We start from the raw sequence: 19,302 nt of genomic DNA on the forward strand, positions 1-19,302 counted from the left end.
CCCACGATATATGAAATTTTTTGAAACGGAGAAAAAAAAGAGACGAAGACGAAGATGATGGAAAGAAAATACAGAGAGACAGGGATAGAGAGATATAGAGCGAGCGAGTGAGCGAGAGAGAAAGAGAGAGAGAGAGAGAGAGAGAGATTTTGCATTGCACAAACGAAAGAAAAGAAAAGAAAAGAGAGTCGAAGAGAAGAGAAGCGGAAAAGACGATTTAGAGACGCATATTAATTCCCATAGGCAGAGTAGAGTTGAGTTGATCGATCGATAGAGAGAACGCGAGAGAAAAAAGAACCGCTTCCAACACTGATTCAGATCCACGGTTTGGCGAGCACCAACTCGGCTGATGAGAATCAGGTAAGACCATTTTATTTATTTTTCTTTTTTTTTTTCTTCTTCTTCTTTCCCCCCTCATCCCACTTTCCTTCCCCCCCTCCTCCTCTTTACCTTCATCCTCATACTATTTTTCATGTATATATGTATACAGACTGACTCGAGAATCGTAGTACACTGAGAAACAAAAGAAACGACAATATATACGCTTCTCTTTCTAAAGGAAAATTTAATTTCCATACATACATACATATATATATATATACATATGATATATATATTCCGTATATACATATTCTTCTTATCCTTCAAAAAAAAAAAAAAGAAAAAAAGAAAAAAAAAAGAAAGAAACGAGAAGAGAGATGTGCTTATCAAAAGGTAAATCTCGGTCGTATCAAGATTTTCGATTCAGCTTAGAAAAAGCGCGGAATTGGATTCCCCGCTTCCATTTATTATCCACGATACTATTACAAATTTCGCATTATTTCATCTTATTATCTTACTGGTAGATAATGTCGCATAGAAGCGCGGTAGAGTATTTGCGAGGTTTAGCGTATTATTATTAGTTGCGAGCATTATTTATTGTCGATAACAAAAATCTCTTCGTGGCTCCTTCTATCGGGCCGCGAAGGTATCACTCTCTATACTACTACACGCATTGTAATATATAATAAATGTTGGTAGTTTGTCAGTAGTAGAATCTGAATATCGTCGATCGACAGTAGAAGTAGACGAGATTGTGCACAATTGAAACAATATTTTCTTTTTCTTATTTTTCCTTTTTCTAATAACAAACGAAATAGTCTGTTTGAACGGTAATTCTAGAGCCAGGCCCAGGTTGAGAACGGTTTCGATTTTCTTTTTTCCTTTTTAGTTTGAATGAAAAAAAGAGAAAAAAAACGATCAGCTTTCTTTGTTGTTTGTTTGTTTCCTCTCTCATTTTATCAGCCACTTAATATAAGCGAAAAAAAAAAAAAAAAAAAGACTTAACCGTGCTCGAGCAACAGTGGTTCTAGATATTACGTCGTCGAGAAATTTTCCACGCGGCAAACGTAACGCGTTCTTCGAACGAATCTTGACGTCGCTCGTGGATCGAAAGTTTTCTTGTTAAAACGAAAAAACTCTTCTCCCTCGACTTAAAATCGTTTTCGTTCCTTCGAATCGGGAATTATAACAATATTCGTTAAATTCGAGTTACGCCGATTCGCCCATTTGTTTCCGCGTGGATGATTCCGTGACGGAAAGAAAAGTACTAATACCAGTGTCAAAGCTATTCATCGATGGCCAGTATAGATGGCGCTGCAGTAAGAGTGTGTCGTGCATGTGTAATAACCTTGTACATACATACTAACACACTTGTCTGAACGATTATCTCGTATTCACGCATGACTTTTCTTTTTCTTCTTTTTCTTTTTCTCATCACCCCGATATTTACCGATGTAACACGTACTTAAGAAGAGAAACACGTACTTTAACAACGCGTCGATCATGAAGGAATTCGGCGGTGAACAATTTATCGATCGAGACAGAGCGAGGCCTTAATTAAAAGAAGAAAAAAAGAGAAAAAAAAGTCGAATGCGTGACTCGAGAAAAAGCGAAGAAACAGAGGAACAAAGTTATACGTAATCTTTGCAATCGTTGATCTCGCTAAATGATCCACCATTACTGCCACCATTACCACCACCCACCTCATATCGAATAACCATCGCTTCTGTCGTCAAGTTGTCTTGCCAAAGAGCGAGAGAGAGAGAGAAAATGAGAGAAAGAGAGAATGAAAGAGAGAGAAAGAAAGAGAAAAAGAGAAATGAATCGCTTTAATAAAGGTATGATGCACTTTTAAATGTCAACGCTTTTACGGTCAAGCTTTCCAACGTGTATAACGATGGAATCATTGACTCTGTCAAAATTAAACGACGGATTTCAGATTTTATTTTTAAAAACACATATTCGATACCTCTGAAAAGATCAATTCTAATTTTGATTAAGATGTGAAACGTGTGAGCCAATTAGAAACTAAAAATTTCATCAATTCTTCTTTTATTCCATTTAAAAAAAAATTTAATTTTTAAAATTTGACGATTACAACCATTGATCTTTTGTGTATATATTTAAATAATACAAAAAAAAAAAAAGATAAAACAATGAATCGATTAAAGTGACTTCTGGAAAAATTTTAGTTTCAATTTTTTTTAAATATATGTGCGTTAAAAATATATATATATATATATATATAATTTAATCAAAGATTCCTGAGATAATTTCAAGCAATCTTTATAAAAAATATATATATATATATTAAATATAACAAATGCCTAAAATATATTTACGTAATAATTCTCAAAGACGATCAAAAAAAAAAGAAGGCTTCGTAAATAAAGGTCCTCTATTTTCTTTTTGAATAACATACGTTTGGAGAGCTTGGCTCTGGTAAAAGTTCAAAATGAAGGAAGTTCAGCTAATCTAACTCGTGTTTCGCGAATGCAAAGGATTCGTTCACGCGAAAACATGAATTACGATTGAACTTTTCGTTTTACAAGACACATTTTCGAAATGGGACCCACGCGTTTTACGTAGCACTTTTCTCACGCCGGCGTGTTTGTTCGGCGTCTTGTTCTTCCAGTGTACACGTGTATACATATAAATATACATATGTATATATATATACATATATACATATATATATTCAGATATACATTCATACACGTACGCATACACGATTATAAGTTAACAAAAAATAAAAAAATACATATATATGCAAAAATATGCGTATATAGTAATGAATGTATAACAAAATTCAGCGATCAAGTCGACTCTCGACATAACTCTCGAAGGTTATCGAATCGATATCGAGAAACAACGAAATATCGATCGTCGCGTTGTTTAGAAACAAAATTTCTCTTCGTGTGATACGAAAGTCATATTATGACTGGTTATATCTGGAAAAACGGAGATAAATTTCAATAATTTTATTTATTTGAAAAGTATTATTGACCAATTAGAAAATTATTTATTTGTAAATAATTTTATTTTAAATCGATCGTAATTTAAGTAATCGATCAGTGATCGATCGAGTGAAAACGTTCGATTAAATTTAATTCTTTCTTTCTTTATTTTTATTATCTTTGATTATCGACTGATTAATATTTATATAACTAAGAGAAATTAATAGAGTAGAAAAATTTCGATTTTATATATTTAATCGATGTATACTCGTTTTTTATCTTTTATATTTTTCCATGTTAGTTTTATTCATTCGTGAATAAAAATTTTATATCTATAGCTTATTATATTCTTCTATTAAATAAAATTGCGTGAAATATATTACAAATCAATTTGGATGTAATTTTTTCAAATTTTTAGAAATGTTACAAAGTAGAAACTAACCTAATTTTATTTTTAACCTATTTTGAGTTATTTATAAATATTTTGAGAATGCTATATTTTCAATGATAATTTCAGTGTTTCATACAAAAACAAACATTTAAAATAAAAATTTTATATTATTTTTAAATAGAGTAAATATTATACACTATAATATTAAAGTTTTCAATATCAAAATATAATTTCTTGTTCTTATAATTCGAATATTAAATTATTTATAATTTATATTATCTAATTTTATGCGCTTTTTTCTAGAATTCAAAACCAATTTATATAATTTGCTTTTACAAAACATAACCTTTTATGGTAATAATGAAAATTCAAAACAATTCTTTGCATTACGTTCGTGACTGTATATTAACTCAATAATAATGAATTTAATTAAATGTTATTAAATATTCAATAACTTGATTCCACTATATATATTTTTCTTACAAGCTTATGAATTTTTGTACGATAAATATATGTTTTAAGACAATTAAAACGTGAGACTAATTGTCAAAGGATCGTTCATTGATCGCATTGTAGTTACGATCGATGTTTTTGTACGAAATTTTGATAAATTATTGATAAAAAGTTTAAAATGAGAGTTAAATTTAGATTAATGAAGGAAACCAATGATTTCTAATAAATTCTAATAAATAAAGTGTATGGAATAGTGCAGAATATTGTATAATATTATTCATAACCTTTAAAGGTGAGTTAACCTCCAAAAACAAGTTATCCTTTATAATATTTATACTATTAAAATCTAAATTTAACAAAAAAAATTTGTAAAAATACCGTTAGTTATTCAAAGATTATAACTATTATTGATTTTGTTTTATGTAAAATTCTTGGAATCCGAATGAAATTAAAATATACTTTTCGTGAAGAGTGAAAATAACCTATTTTAAAATTTTAGAAATTTATTTACCAGAAATTAATTTTTATAATATTTTACATTATACAATTTTAATTTTTATTCTTTACTCTAATTTAATGATGATGTTACTCATTTAAAAAGAAAAAAAAATAAAGAAACTCATTCGTTTCCTTCAGCCAATACTATCATTGCCTAAAGTTTGTTGCATCTAGTATTTTATTAACGTTCTATGTTGATTTATATATCTTATTTTTTTTTTTATTCAATTTTATTGAAATATATCTCGTATCGTATTAATAAAAAATAAAAGAGAAAAGAAAATGTCAACTAATTCGATCAAGCTTTTTCAATTATTCATATTTTGAATATTTAATCAAATTCTCATTAGTTTATCGAAATTTAAATTTCTAGTTTTTCCATTCGTTTGACAATATCGACGAAAGGTAAGCTGAAAATCAGTTGCAATAAATAAATTTTTAATGGACATATATAAATTGGCTCAAGTTTATGCTCAAGTTTGTGCTTTTTAACACGCACGGTTAAGTCTTTTCTTTTTTTTTTTTTTTTTTTTTTTTTTTTTTTTTTTTTGTTTAGTGAGCATATTTCATATCGTTTGTAATCAGACGCATCGCTTTGACGCATCGATCCACGTTATACGTATGTAATAAAAATGGCAGAAAACCGAATCGTTGATATAAGGCAATGTACGATCCGAATTTCAAAGGCAAAAATATTAAAAGAACGAAGAATTTTTCTCGATCTCGCAGATTTAAGCGATCGTTTGAGCGTACGTTCGATCAATAATACATGACAATTATGAGTGAGAATACTTTGTAGTCTCAAACAATATTGAAAAAGTACAAACCGGGTTGACTAGTTATGATAGACGGATAGAGAAGATAAAGTCCCATTTTCGTGATCCTTTTTTCAATTCCAGAACAGAAAATCAAGAAAGAAAATTTTCTTGGAGAATTTATTTCTGTTGACCAGGCACTTTGATCACGGGACTTTTTTTCTCTCATTTTTAGAGAATCTAGTCACAAATGTAGCGACATATCTCGCGTGACAGCTGCAGGTGATTAATGTCGATAATATCGTTACCTATATACAAGTATTATCATCATCACCATTATCATCATCATTATCATCATCGTTATCATTATGATTATGCGTCGAGTAGCATCAGTGAACATGCCATTAGATGATTAATCATCGCGATTAGTATTCTCATTTTTCTTTTTTTTTTTTTTTTTTTCTTTTTACATTATCGATGTAATTTTGTTACTGCGTGAGTTGTACACCAAACACTTTTCTTCCTTTCAATTGACTCGTAAGACTCAAAGTTAACAAAGTTTTGAGAAAAAAAAGATTGCTATCATATATAATTGGAATTGATGTTTCTTCTGTAAATTTCATATTTCGAAAAAAAGCTTCGACACAGCGCACCTTTTCACCTCGAGCATTCCCGCGGGCGACGATCCACTGACTTTCCAATAAAAATCTTCATATTTGTTACCTTCGAAGCTTTTTTCGTTCGTTGATGACGTGCTTCCCCATTTGTCCGTACGCGGCGCCCTTCGACGTAACAACGTGATTGTCAATTTTCATGAAACATCGTGTTTTTATAGAAAACCGAGATTACAGATTACGCGGATAAAAAGATCTCTCTAGAAACGATCGCGTATATAATAGATTAGATATACATTTATTGGAAAGATCACGAAATCGTAGCCAGTAGGTTAACCCAACTCCACAACGCAATTAGTATAGTCTGAGCTAGCTAGACAGCCGAATAGTGAACACAATGTGTAGTAAACTTGTGTAATTCCTTACTCAATTTAATGGGTAAGAACGAAAAGACAGTAATAAGTGAGGTTTAATTAAGTAGTAGTTGAACGCGAAATATAGCAGCAGCGAAGTAGCGAAAAAAAAAAAGAAAATTGTGCGTGTGTGTGTGTATGTATGCGTGCGTGTTTGTGTGTTGGTGTGTGTGTGTGAATTTATTGAATGCGAGGGAGAGAAAGAATCGAGTGAAAGAAAAATGAATACGAATAAAAAAAGGAATACCGAAGGAATAATTATCAACGTATTTACTGCAGGTAAACTGGTTACTGTACCTGTTGTTGTTGAAAACATTAAAAACACTCTTATTCCATGCTAATACCGCCTAATAATATCTATTATTTTACCTTCCTTCCATGAACTTTCCGAAACTTTCGATTGATTATTGTAGACCCTTATCGCACTGATTATAGCCAATTATTAAATCGTTCTAAATCGATAGAAGAGATATAAACGAGATGATATCAAACTTTAATAATATTAAGATAGATTTTTCGTTTTAATTTTCTTTCCTTTAATAATTAGAAAACCAACCATCGATTTTCGTATAATAATAATATTAATACGAAAAGTTTATCAAATATCGCTTCGATTCAAAATACTTTAAACAGTCTTAATTTTTATTCAAATATTTTTCTTTCCAAACGTATTTTGTTAAATATGCTTTTAATATTGCATATATATGCATTTATAATCAATCAAGATAAGAAAAAATGATCTTACAGAAATAAGTGTTGGACCAGTTGATTAAAAACTTTTTGTATATTATATACATATATATTAATATTTAAAAATAAATTAAAAATAACGGTTAATTTAATCAATTAATTATTTATTATTTATTTATACGATATATATAAATGTGTATTATATTGATCTGTTTAAAACGAATTTATTATTTTAGATAGTTATTTTTTATTTTCATAAAAAAAATAACTTATTTGTAAATTATGTATAACTGTTGGATTTTAAAGTGTATTCATGAAATGATTTTATGCATTTAAAAATATTTATTCATATTATATCTTTTGAAATAATAAAAAAAAGAATATTTGAATAAATATATACATATCTATTTGCACGACAAAAATTCAAGTAAATATTTTTAATGAATAATCTGATTAATATTAAATTTCAAAACAAACTCAACTTCATTTTACAAAAAAAATTTTAAAAGTTTATTTAGCCAATTTATTATATTAAATAAATAATTCAATCATTAATCACAATTAATTACCAAATATTTAAATTCTAATTTCTAATTAATAATTAATTATATATCGTCCAACACTAGATAAATAAAATCAATCAAGATTTTACAAAAACATATACATATGTAAGTAAAGAGTAATAAATTCTAATAGCAACATTAAAGAATAATGGAAAATTGAAATAGGTATCCATTGTTTTCCAACATTTCTTTACTTTGTCAAATCGTATTACTTTCATAATACAAATATGCTGTTATATAATAGCATGAATAAAGTGTGACGATTATTACGCGATTATCGATTTCTCGATGCATCATGTGCGCGCGTTGTACATACATATATACACATACTATAAATATCAGTATTTCTTTGTAGTAGTTAATTGGACTCCTATTTGCGCCGCTGGTCGTGCTTCGAAACATTGTTCCCAAAGTTTAAAGCGAGTTCCTCTTTCGAACTTCTTTACTTCTTACATTTCATAAAAAAAAAAAAAAATAAATAAATAAAAAATATATATATATATAGAAAACAATATTTTCGCTTTTTGAATCTCCCTCATTTTTCGACGAATCAACGGCCAGTAGCGTACATCGTAGGAATATTGTTTTTCTTTCCCTATTCCTTGAAAACTTCAGAGTGAAGCTATCGCAACCTGAACCGTAATTAAACAGAGCATGAGAACTGCGTGTAAATTGACTTTCGATTCACATGTGGATAAACAGTAGTACGAGTAAATAAATAGATATAATGGCTGCTAATGAAACAGTAGTAAAAGAACAAATGATATTCGAGCCGTTGTTGCCATTCAACCAACGCGAGAGGATTAAACAATTGAAGGTGAGTGACAATAAAAGGGGATTATTTTTACACAGATAATTTAATGACAATGACTTTTATTCTTTTTGACATTTCGAGAAAAAATAGAATTAATGAAAGAAGAGGAAAAAAAGAGAAAAAGAGAAAAAAAGAATACTGATACATAAATAAATATATATATATTATATTCGTTAGACGTGTCGAATAAACAAATATTTCTGTAGCGACGAATATCTTTTCGACTCTTTGGAAGGTTAAGTATATATCTATATCGCGACGAGTGTGCAACATAACCTCACTAATTATTATTTGAATGAAAGCGTAGGATGATGTGATTATACAAATATTTATCTTATCCTTCTTGTTTCTGTATCGAAAATATCTTAAATATAAATGAGTAGTTTGTTCAAGTATGCGAGAATATTAGGTTTTATATTTGAATCGACGACAAGCAAAACGTGTAAATTTTATTTAAGTGGCTTGTTTGGTGATTGGTGCAAGAGTAGTGAGACTTTTTATTGTAAAATATCAAACACATTGAATTTAGAAGAATTCTCTTTTTTTATTCGATCAACGAATCTAATTTAATTATTGCATATTAATCGATGATTGAATAGAATCGATAAAATCTTTTATAAATGTGTTTTATTGTAAAAATATAAAATATACTGATCGAATAAAATTAGATATTCATTCGATTCTTTATTATCGATTAGACAAATTTTTATTATCTGTATATTGATCCGGTTTAGAAAAAATTTTAAGAGAAAACATGTGTGCATGGAGCTTTAGACCATTTGATTACAATAATCAATTTTAAATCTGATCAATTAAAGTGGTATAAATATTTTTATAAATTTTACAAAGTCTGAATTTTTATGATATATTAAGAAGTCTACATATTTATTAATATTATGATATTATAAATCAAAAGATTATAACAAAAGTTATAAAACAAAGTATTGAAAAAAATTATATTAATTAATATTTTAATATGTTTTAATGATTTTGATTATAAATTATAATTAAAATTTATTTTGATTTCCAATCATTACATAAATTGGTAACAATTTTAGGTTAGGTTAAAAATAATCTGAATATTCATTTACCTATGCATTTTAGACTTCTTAACACGTGCAATATATTCATTGATGTTCAGATTTAAAATTAACCAATTTTTTTTATCTTTTCTTTAAAAATAAAATTTTTTTTTTCAAACATTCTATTAAAAACGAAATGTTATTTACAATATCCACTATTTTAAAAAAAACTGCTCCATGAACACTACGATAAATACTTATTACTCGTTTTAATCTCCACGGTAAATCCTTAAACAATGAATTTTTCTTACAGCATCGTAGAAAAGTAGCACCCTTTAATAATTGAAACACAACTTACTATATATTGTTAGATATAGTTGCAGTTGACGTAATGGATAATGTTTAGATATTTAGGTAGAAAAACGTATGTTTTTTCTTCGAAAAATATGAACGGTGATAAACCTGTAGGAAGAAAACGGAGGAAGGCGTTTGATCCCGTTTTTTTTGCAACGAATTTCCAAGAACGAGCGTATCGCATCAATTTGACACGAAAGTTATTGCGAAATGCAATAGAAATTGGGTATATTTCTTCTGCGTGTGAATTTCTCGCGAATTAAAGAAAACCGAAGGAATTTTTTTCCGCTAAAATTCATCGAATATTTCCATCTTTTTTTGATCATATAGAATGAGATTGAATTTGGAAATACACCCAATTTCTTTTTAGTAGCCTGAAGTTCAACAACGATGTGGCCTAATTCGAACGAGGGCTGGCCTAATTTGATCACTGAAAACAATTTTGTTTAATTCAGTACAAAGAGTTGACGAAGAGCGAGCTCGAAACTATATATAATTAGCGAATGACGAGTAAAAAAAAAAAAAAGAAATTAAATTTTTATAAACAGAGATTTAAATTTATACATATATACTTAGAAAAAAAAAATAAGGATATACACAAAAATAATCACAATATTGGTATTTTGCATTTCAGTTAAAGTATTTGGAAAATACGCGAATAATTATAGGAGAGAGAGAGAGAGGGAGAGAAAGAGAGAGAGAGAGTCATATCTATTCGATTCTACGCGAATATACTTTAATATTGCATTTATAAAAGTTTGCAATAATCCTGGCAACGATTGCATAGCGTTAATTTCGTACAACGTAGAGAAAAATAAACTGTTGAGTAAAAAATTTTGTATCGATTGTCGATCAACGAGGATAGAAACAACGAATTAACGCGCAAAATGCTCTTGTGTATAGACATTCCAAAAAACATTTGCTCGTATTAATATTATATGTGATAGCGAAACCGCATTGGTAAATTTTGTAATTGACTTGAAATGCGGTTTGAAATTCTCCTAGAAAAGAACAAAAAAATAATGGAAATTTTTCAGGAGAAGAGAAATGGGGGACGGAAACGACGCGCAAGAAGGAAAAATAAAATATCTTGATCAATTTTTCACGATACGAAATGTGAGGAGTCTCTTACAGATGTCGCCCGCGATCGAAACAACAATGGCGATCTTTTTCCGCGGAGATAACCTCGCGATTCATTTCACGACCAATCGTTGTAAGACTTATTTTGTTACGATAGTATTAGCGATTTATCAAATTACCTCAGACACGTTGAAAAAAATATCGAAGGATAAAGATCTCAATTTGACGAGTGTGGAAAAGTTATCGATCGGACAAAGTTATCGACGATTATCGAATATGTATATACAAATATCCTGCTACTGTTTGCGTTATTGTCGAATATTGTTCTGTCTGTTTATAAAAAGCCACCACTGTGGAGACTCTAAAGATAAAAAAGTGCTTTTGTATGTTTAATCAAGTACAAAAACTGTACATACCATGTATAATCATACGTACGTATGTGTAAAAAGTGCTGTCGAATTAGAAGTGTGCTCGTAGGAAATTGTTGCTCGAGCGACATCGATATAGGCGGGAATGTGAGAATTTAAGAAAATTTTGCCACTCTAAACAAATACACTGTGATCACAAACGTGTTGAATTTATATGTAAAATTCCTGTTTTAGAAACAGGAAAAAAATCATGTTCTCACCAATATCGTGGATCGTTCGAACGAATAGATTTCGAATCCTAGTCCTTCTAGTCGTATTAGGAATCTAGAATTTCGTAATAAATCGTGACTAGTGTATAATTTCGAAAGTTAATAAATTGAAGAAAGAAATTTTTCGGAGGGGATGCAACATGGGATAGAACCTTTTCGAAAAGGAAGAGGAAGACGAAAAGGATGAAGAAGATAAAATCGAGTGGAAAAGGCGGAATGTTCGTCGTGCTTGTCCATCTCCTGCGGAAGGAACACACAACTGGAAAGAAGCAGTAGGGTGAAATAAAAAACATTATCATTTATTTGTAAACTGTAGAGGTTATTTGTATAGTTAGATTTATTTATTTTCATCGCTCCATTGTTATTATGTTACTATATTATATCGTCATCGTTTTTATCATCATCATCACTATTATTATTATTACTATAATTATTATTGCCATGATTATCATCATTATTATCTTAATTATATACATATATGAAACACATATATTTAACTAAGTGTGTATCTATATTCAAAGTAGAATCCATTATTCATTATTTTCCTATTAATTAAGCATCGAGACTGTAATCAAAGATTTTTTTTTTTTTCCGTCAAAATTATTCGATGAGATTTTTTAAGAAAGGCAAGAAGAAAATAATAAATGGCAGGGAAAAAGATTTCCATTGCTCGCCATTGCTTTATCGGAGGTCCAAAGAAGGCCGAGGAAACGGGAAAAAAGGAAATCGATATTTGGACCCCCCAAGAGTACGTGTTATGTACGCTCCTGTCGACTAAATTGCGATCGCTCTGGGAAAAAGGCAGCCCGGAAATTTCACCATGCCCTCGTCGTTGATTCCATCGAAAGAAATATTGAGAAATATCCTGTGGTGCCTGATCAACGCATTTTTCCGAGAAAAATTGATTTATTCGATTGAAATATGTGCGCGATTTTAACCGATCCTTTGGAAAAAATTAACTCGTTTTAAGTAATCGATACATCGCATGAAAAATCTTAAATGCATTACATCTTTTAATGACTTCACTATATCATTATATCAACAACATCGTTTAAAATAATTTTGCTAAAATTTATCATGCAATATTTTTATCGAATTTTTTTTTATCGCAAAAATTTTTTTTTCCCGAAATTATTTTAAAAAAACGAATATCACGTGATCGAAAATTATCCTCTGAATAAATTCTGAGAAACTGTCGTTATTCGATGGCATAAATGTAAGTTCGTCCCATATGCTTATATCCTTTCCCTTTTATATCCCATTCCATCGCGTGATATCGCCAACAAAACCGAGCGAGGCGATACGAAGAGACAACCAGGCATATTTTCACCCTAAAGATGCGAGTCGAGGGAGTAGAAGATATTTATACGCATCCTTCGTGCCGCATTTCGAATGTACCCTTCTTAATCTATCGATATATCGTGTCTTCTACCATTTTTCCTCCCTCTTTCCTTTTTAACAAAAAATAGATCTTTATTGGAAGAAACAATTCCTTACTATTTTATTTTTCGTAATCGATATTACGATGCGGCAAAAAAATATATATATATATATATATATATATACATATTCGAGTAAAAAATAAGATACAAATAATAAGAAAAATTAGCGATAAAACTTTTTCTTAAAAAAAAAAAAAAAAAATAATAAAATCGTCGAATCCATTGATTCATAGCGTTTCCCTTTCTTTACTTTTATTCTTCCGCAAGGAAAAGGAGTCGCGTCACGAAATGCGGTCACGCGATCTTGAGTAATGATTTTTATTTATTTATCTTCCGCCCGGTAGAAAATACGGGCAGCTGGCCTCCGGGATCACGAAGAAAACTCGGATATTGCGGCTGTGTGAATTACATCGATGGAGGTAAGTGAGAAAATTCTATTACGTTAACACGCGTCTCGTGGCAAAAAGTTGGGTGTACACACACTCGTACAAATTGCACGGGGAAAGAGATTTATCCGCGTCGAGATAATAGCAACCGATATTACCGATCGATCGATCGTTCGTTATTTTTATCCCGGTTTATCGGTACCTTAGCTAGGCATAAAATTGCATTACTTAAACGGATCAGTGGCCGTAAGTAGTCTCCATTTGCGGAACGATATTAGCTTAAGGGAGAAGTAGAGCAATTCTTAAGGATGGTTAGCTGCTCTCCCTATTTCTTTCCGTGCATAGTCGCGTTGCACGACTTATCCTCTGTTGCCAGATCTGGACTCTGCAATCAATCGCAGATTCCCCGTCATAGTTTTCTCGTAGCCCAATCGAAAAAAATGTTCGATGAAAATTACTATCTTGATATCACTTTCTTTCCCATTTTTAAACTTGTCTTTTTAAAATATTTACACGTTAATTTTACAGTCTTGCAAAAATATATAAAAAAAAAAAAAAAAAAAAGGGAATTGATTTTTTAAAAACTTTAAAAGACTACATCCAGACCATTTTATGTTTTTCTTCGGCAGCTCGGTAGCTCGTTCGATATTTTTTTAAACATTTATAGGAAAACGTGATATCCAAACGCGTCCCTACTACTCCTTCGAAATACACATTCGCAGTAACTTGTTTCAGACTGCTGATAAATAGTTCACTCGTTCGGTAAAGTCGAGACAGGGATGTGAGGGGAGAAGGGTAGGCAAGAGACACTCTACACAAGTACGGGGTAAAGAGATGTGGAGCTTAAATCTTTGATGCCTTTACGTTGCTCTGTTCTCTCTCTCTCGGTTATTCTTCCTCTATTCCAGCGCGCAAAAACCAACGTATGGAAGCGAGTGTTGAGAAACGTCGGCGTCGAATAGCGAAACTTTTTCCTAATCAATAACTGAGAAGAACTAGTTTTTCTAGGAGAGTTTCTTTTGCAGAAATTTTTCTAAAGAAATTCGATAGTGGAAAGTGACGAAACGAAAGTGCGATAGGATACCGAGAAACGTATTAAAAGAATTATAACCTCTACGCAAAATAATCTAACAGTTCGTGGTTCATCGAGAGTTCGTAAAATGAGCAAAATGAGCGAGACTGAGACGAAGGGCGTAAAGTTTACTAATGTTTTTAAAATTATTTATAAATTTTCACGTTTCAAATTTAAATGTTATTGATCGAAGTATCTTAAAGTATGTATGCATTTGATGAATATTACATGTTTAAATTTTAAATTAGGTTAGATTTTAAATTTCAAATTGAGGTTACAACAACAAAAAAAAAAATTATTTAAAATGGATTCATGGAAAATAAAACAACCGCTAACCTCTAATCTAGCTGCGTTAACTATCTCTCTCGGATATACGGGATATCTGACCCGACAGAAATTTTTAAAGCAGACGAAAAAAGAGCAAAGAAACGGCTCGTATCTTCGGTTTAGTGCCGCCGGTATATACACCACTACCGTCACCGATCTTTTAAAAATACATAGGTTGGAATATCACTCCAGTCGAGCGTATCTCGTCTTCTGAATTGCGCTTTTACCCCGATTAACACTTACACCCGTTTAATTAAAAATCGAAGGTCGTCATATTTAGGATAAAACTTTCTACGCGAGATACTTGATTGCGTCATCGATAAAGATTTTTCTAAATTATAGGATAATCTTGTGAAAAAAACTTGAGATTGGAGATATACTTGAATCCTCTGTAAATTTTATTCGGTTAAAAAAATGAAAATCATAATTGAATTGAAATTTTTTATGTTAATTTGAAAATTAAAATACTATGATATGGAAAAAACGTATTAATTAAAATAAATTTAAAAAATAAATTAAATGTAGATATATGTAATTTCTAAGTTAGTTAGAACTTTGTGTATGTAAAAAAAAATTTTTTTTGCATTATTTACAAAAATTAAAGAATTAAAAATACACAGATTAACAATTATGTATAGCTCTTAATTCAACATTTTCAAATTTAAATATATTTTTTTTATTAAAATTGAACAATTTTATTGAAATTTATATTTTGAAACTCTGTTCACAAGTTGCTTTATATAAAGAAACATTAATCTTGTTTTTCATATAAGATAATCCTCTTAAAGATAATCACGATTATAATGATAAAAAAATATTTTGTATGATATGAAAAGTTAAATATACTATAAAATTTAATTTTTTTTTAACATTTTTAGACATTTGCCAAGATCTTCATTTTTTTTTTTTGCATATAAATATTTTTTTTGTATATAATAGCATTAAAATACATTCAATGACATGAAATGACTTTTAACTTCTAAAAAGTAAAAAATTATTATGAAATCTATTTTCATTAAAATAAATTTTAAATGAGATAAAAAGTAAAAAAATTTGCAAGGGAAATAAACATATTAACATTCTAGAAAACTAGATCATTATAAACATCTATCGCTTATTTTTTTTAATTATCATATTAAATATTCAAAATAATGTTTTTCTATTATGCGTTTGGAATAAAGAATTATAATGATCTTTTCAATTATTTATAACAGCATATTATTCTTTCTTTCATGACATTATAAGTTAAAAGTTACAAATATTTTATTTTAATTTTCCCCATAAGAAATTGATGCAAGCTATAATTCTATTATAATCAACGATTTGCAAATTTATTTATTTATTTATTTTTTTTTTAAATCGTCCTCTGTTTATGTATATATTTTCATATGTAACACGTTTCTTTGTATAATATGACAGATTTTTAAATTTTTATAATAAACAATTACGGTCAGAATAATTTGTTTTATAAATTCAAATCACTTCTCTTGGATACTTTTATCATAAATAAAAATAATATAAATTTTTTTCCTTCGAATAAATTGGTTATGGATAATTTATCATTGACAAATTGCTCGATCGATAGAATTTTAAGAACATTTGAATGAATTTGATGAATCAACATATGTTTACATTTACATTTAGATTCTTTGCCAAAATATAATATATATGTGAATTTGATGAAAATAAATTATATTTTAATTTTGAAATCGAAGATTATGAAATTAGAATGCATTTTATTCAGTTACTATAAAAAGAAAAAAAAATATTTTTATGTATAAAAAAAACATCGATGATCTTAAAAAATTAAAAAAAAAAAATTAGCTTTTAATAGAAAATTATTCTTATAATATAATAATATAATTATTTTAAAAAAAGATAGAAATTGTTGTTAAAAAAAAATCTGATACTCTTTTCGTGTCATTCGTCCATGACCTTGGACTTTCGGTATCGATTATGTATCTAGTTGATTCTGTAAATTGTTTGATCCTCCAGCAACATCCTTCAATACAATGCACAGTTCTACAAACTGACACAAATCGAACTGATCTAGTGTTTCTTGTTTACTCATTTCTCTATTTCCTTGCGTTGCCTATGTATTTGACATATTCCATTTCAAGAAACTTACCAAAATCATTTAATCAAAATTTCTCGATAATATCAATGACATTTTTATTAATGTCACAATAAAATTGAAATTTTTTTTTTTCATTCTTTTGATATTTGATATTTTTTATTCAAACGATTTTTCGAAATATTTTTCGCAAAAATAACTCTTGATATATTCGTTACTTTGATATATATATATTCACTGTATTTTTAAAATTTTATCTAATGGGCAAAAATATTATTTAAAAAAAAATTGCATAAAATTGCATATAATTTTAATTAAGCTGGTAAGTGTACATTATACAAAATTATTCAACTTCCCATTCTCTCAGCCAAATGTGCTCATCAAAATTACATGATCGAGTTTTATTATTCTGCAACGATCTCTTGTTTAATATTCGAATCGATACATTTCATGTTTACGTGAGCTTTTAGCGGTTCTCCTATCTCCTAGTAAGTCGAGAAAGAGGGGCCGCACGTTTGTAGGTGTGAGCGAAAACGAAAGAAACATACTATTCCACAAACTTATCGAACGTTAAGGATATATGTGTGCGTAAACCTGAAAGAAATTCGATCCAAGTATACTGTTTTCGTTTGACTTTTTAGAAATTGAAGTAAATAAAAAAAGTCAAGCGATTTCATATTTTCATATTTTCATTCAAAAGTGATAAATTCCGGAACAAACGTTTTCGGAAAAATATTTTTGAAAATAATGATAATAGAAATACGGATTAATGTAATTAACATGCAAATATGATAAGACCATGATTATATATATATATATATTTTTTTTCCTATAATTAGAAATTAGAATTAGAAATTTCATTACTTGAAAAATAATTATAATTATCACATATACAATTTGTTAAATAACTTGCTTTTGAAGGACAAATATATCTCTGAATATATCATCATATATAATACATTCAAATGAGTTAAATATTTTTCTTTTACGAAAAAAAAAAAAAAAAAAAGAAGAATAATTTTCGATAAGTATGCATTATATTAGATATATATATAATATAATATATTATGAAAGTCTCTAATTAATGTAAAGATATTGATTAATCTTGAATATTTAAAGATAAATTCTTATTCAATTATTCGCATAAATTTGTATAAGGTATATTCGATGAATCGGAAAAAAACTAATAATTTTAATTTCAATATTTCTTTTAAATAAAAAATAATTGAAATATTTATCAGATTCGTTTAAAAACATTTGATTAAAAATTATATACAGATTGTCTTTTTTAATATTAAATTATAATCGCATTTGTAATGATAATACGAAACAATTAAATAATCTTACCGAATAATTTTTCTTGATCTTTTCGCAAGTAAATAAGTCAAACTTTGGGGCGGTATCCCAGCTGTATGGACGGCGCGTTAAGAAACATAATGGTACTCTTAAATTGCCTACCATTCTTTCGTTTCTGTAATCAATTAAAATTAAACATACGATTATTTCGAATAAATTTACGATAAAAATCTAATACGTTATAAAATATGATTATTTAATAACCTGTTATGAAATTTCAATGACAAAAATATGCCAATTTGGATGTTATATGAACATACACAATGATTGTTTATTTTTCATTTGTCATCGTATATCTTTTGAATGTGCTCTCATTGCATATGTGTTTGAAATTCTTATAAATTCTTATACAAATGGCTGCAGAATAGTTAAGTAACATATACTAAGAAATATGATTAAATTTTTACGACGTTTCAAACATTGCATAATAACATATAATGTAAAAAAAAAAAAAAATATCATTCAAGTAAGTATAAAATATAAAAAATTTAGAAAAATATAGTGTGCCATTTTAGGATTATTAATATCAAAATGTTTATGATCGCCAGATTGTAATTCAAGTGTCAAGAAACGAAAAGAATTGAATGAGTTGTAAAAATAATAAACATTAGTTATTTTCCTTTTACATTCATATCTTTATATACGTACATATGTATATAATACATATAAATAAATAAAGTTGTACAACTTTGATTATCTTCTATGCAAATAAAAACTAGAAAATTAATGATATATATATATGGATAACAACATTTTTTGCAATACTATCTTATTAAAATTTTTAAATTCAATCTTTAATAATATGCATATGGAAAATAACAAACATAACAAAATCATTCTTGTCCTTTATAATTATTAATAAAGAAATATTTATTGGATGGATAAGCTAACAAATATTATATATTTCCATTAAAATCAACTTCAATGTCTTTAATTAATTGTGATAATTATCGAAAAATCCGCATATCCATTGTGATTGAAAGTGAAGAAAGAAGAATAATATTTTTTCTGAAGATGAAACAAAAGATTAATGAAGAAAAAAAAATTTAAGAAAAAAAAGTAGATTGGTTTTGTTTATTTATT

At 28.5% G+C, this 19,302-nt stretch overlaps 1 long non-coding RNA gene across 1 annotated transcript; it reads right to left on the bottom strand.

Moving 5' to 3' along the window:
* Positions 1-17,156: 17,156 nt before the first annotated feature.
* On the bottom strand, positions 17,157-19,283 carry LOC102654578. Its single transcript, XR_408639.3, has 3 exons — positions 18,424-19,283; positions 18,211-18,334; positions 17,157-17,457 (listed from the first exon to the last, which is right to left on the bottom strand). It is a non-coding gene; the product is annotated as an uncharacterized LOC102654578 (long non-coding RNA).
* Positions 19,284-19,302: the final 19 nt, after the last annotated feature.

The sequence above is a fragment of the Apis mellifera genome, linkage group LG7 (genome assembly GCF_003254395.2).
Source record: "Apis mellifera strain DH4 linkage group LG7, Amel_HAv3.1, whole genome shotgun sequence".
Taxonomy (NCBI): domain Eukaryota; kingdom Metazoa; phylum Arthropoda; class Insecta; order Hymenoptera; family Apidae; genus Apis; species Apis mellifera.